Source organism: Pteropus vampyrus, unplaced genomic scaffold, assembly GCF_000151845.1.
Source record: "Pteropus vampyrus isolate Shadow unplaced genomic scaffold, Pvam_2.0 Scaffold530, whole genome shotgun sequence".
In the NCBI taxonomy this organism is placed as follows: domain Eukaryota; kingdom Metazoa; phylum Chordata; class Mammalia; order Chiroptera; family Pteropodidae; genus Pteropus; species Pteropus vampyrus.
Window position 1 is genome coordinate 222,794 of NW_011889311.1, and position 2,967 is coordinate 225,760.

The following is a 2,967-nucleotide window of genomic DNA, read 5'->3' on the forward strand; positions in this document are numbered from 1 at the left end:
CAGGGAAGTTCCGTGTACGTCTCGCGCAGGACAGTGACATTCTCCCGTCTCGCTGTGTCGGGGACCAGTGCAGACCACGGCGGGGAGTGGGGAGCTGCAGAGCCGCTCAGAAAACGTGGGCTCACGTCGGCCGTGTGACAACGGACGGGCGTCTGCACGTTCCTGGGCATTCATTCTGCATTTATTCGTTCCTTGAGTTCTTCGAATAACGATGTCAATCGCTGGAATTTACAGCCGTTGGCACACGAGCGGAGCGTCCATCAGAGAAGTTCATTTTCCATTACGAGCAGCTCAAAGTCAGGCGTCGATGAGGTTACGCGGAGTATCCGATAAAGAGGCATCTCATGAAAACCTCCCCAGAGGCTCGGGGAAACTAGACGGCGGGCTCCGGTTATGGCACCCCGCACAATCTGGGTTTTCTCTCCGTGTGTCCTACGGAGTGCTTCAGGAGTCTCTGGGTAAGAAAGTCGGTGGCAGAGAGGTCATCGTTGAAATGGATTTTAAGAGAGTCGTCCTTCGTAAGGGACCTCCGATGCGGACAAATTCTATTGGTAAAGGTACAACGGGAGCTTGCCTCAGATCGAAGACAGAATAAAACGTGGCACCTTCTGCCCACGTCTCCTTCCCGCATCTTCCCCGCCTCCACGTAGCTCTGCGTTCTTCCTACCGTGACAAACACTCCGAGGCGTCGTGGAACACACTCCGCCGCCTTTGGCGAGAGGCGCGTTTGTCCGTGCAGGTGCAGCTGGCCCGGGCAGCGTGCCGGGAACACGGACGAGTGACGGCGCAGCCTTTTCAGACTGGCTTCTTTCCCTCGGTCAGATGCATTCAGACCCCTCCCTGTGTCTCTGTGTCTCGACAGCTCATTTCTTTTCAGCACTGAATACTATTCCATCTTACAGACGTACCGCAGTTTATCCGTCACCTACCGAAGGACGTCTCGGTTGCTTCGAAGTCTGAGCGATTGTGAATAAAGCTGCTGTAAACAGCCCTGTGCGTTTTTCCCTTCCCTCTTTTGTGCAGATAACAAGGAGTTCAGTCGCTGGATGACACAAGACGAAGTTTAGTTTTGTAAGAAGCTGTCACGTTATCTCCCAGCGTGGCCGCCCCGTTCTGCTTTCCCGCAGCAGCGAGCGACAGGTGCCGTGGCCCCCCTCCTCCCAGCACCTGGCGTCACCGTTCAGGGTTTGGGCCATGGTAACAGGTGCGTCGTGGTGTCTTAGTACTATAAGGTGCAGTTGCATGATGACAGGCGATGTGGAGCATCCCTCCACATGCTTATTTGCCGTCTGTATACGTGAGGTGTCCGTTAAAGTCTGCGTCCCATCGTTTAATTGGTGGTTCATTTTCTTATTGTTGAGTTCTAAGGGCTCTTTGCAGATTTCCGAAAACAGTCCTCTATCAGACGAGTCTTTTGCAGAGACGTACTATTTTTTATTTAATGTTCTTGAAGTCCGACTTATCAATTCTTTCTTTCACGGGTTGTGCCTTTGGCGTTTTATCTAAAAGGCATCCCCAGACCCAAGGTCATCTGGACTTTCTCCTCCGTCACCTTCTAGGAGCTTTGTAGTTTTCTACTTTACATCTGGGTGTCTGATTCATTCTGGGTTAATTTTGAGAGGGCGGAAGGTCTGTGTACAGAGCGTTTGTTTTGTTTCTGTTTCCGCTTTTTCTTTTTATATGTGGTTGTCTAACTGGATGAATAAGTCTTCCGGGGCCTTTTTTTTTTAACTTTCCTTTCAACATGGAATTGCCCTTGTTCTCTGTCAAAGATCAGGTGACCGTCCCTGTGCGGATCTGTTCCCGGGCTCCTCGGTCTGTCCCCTCGATCCACGTGTCTGTCATCAGCAGCACACGTCTGCGTCACAGCAGCTTTAGAGGCCGCCTTGCAGTCCTCCGACTCTGCCCCTCCGACGTCGTGCGGACGACTCCGCGCCTCCCTCTCTATGTAAACTTTGCTCGCTCTTTTTTTTTTAAACTCTTGCTTCCATTTTCCTAAGCCTTCATCTGGATTACCATAATTAGTTCTTAACTGGTCTCCCTCCCATCCTCGGCTCCGGTGCATCTTCTCACTCACTCAAACAAACAAACAAAAAGCCTTTTCCCACGTCAGTCTTGAAATTAAGGTATCTCCACATTTATCCAATCCTGAAGGCCAATTAAAATTCTTAGCATTTCGCATAAGACCTCTTTATCACCTGGGACCCACCTGCCTTTCCGATTCAGTTTCCTCCCCCTCCTCTTTAAGGTGGGATGCGGGCTCGGACCAGAGATGAGAACAAGACAGAACACACGCCCTGACTCAAACACCAGATCCTGACAGAAGCGACGGGCAAGGAAGAAGAGAGATCATTCGTCTAGTGTAATATCATTAAAATCAGAAACACAGGCGGGAAACAAACAAGGAAAGTGAGGGCGTGTTGGGATGGCGCTCGCCACTCCGCACGGGGAGCCTGGGGCGGGGGCGCCGAGAACGTCGCACTGAGGCACAGGCCACGTTTGCATCTGGGGAAGAAGGACTCTGGGTGTAGAAGCCTGAGTCAGGTAAGCGAAGGACACAGCGCTGTGAACGCTGCGAAGGCCCTGGAGTTGCGGAGAGTCCAGTGAAAGCGAAGTGTAGACGGGGTCATGCTGTGTAGACCACCGTGAACTGGACTGTCACTCTGAGTAAAATGGGAGAGTCGATCAGAGCAGTGACCAAACCCGGTGTACATTGTGAAATAATTCCTCCGGCCAATGTATTGAAATACGAAGCGACCTGGAGCAGGTCAGAGGCAGATGTCAATCAGGAAGGGACTTCAACAGAGCAGAGGAGACACATGCTGATGTGCACAGGGGTGATGGCCGAGACGTTAAGACGCGTCCGGATCCGAGATACATTTTACAGGCGGGGCTGATGGATCAGAAGTCTAGCGGGAAACAGCTGAGTCCACTAACTCCAAAATGTGTGTGTGTGTGTGTGTGTGT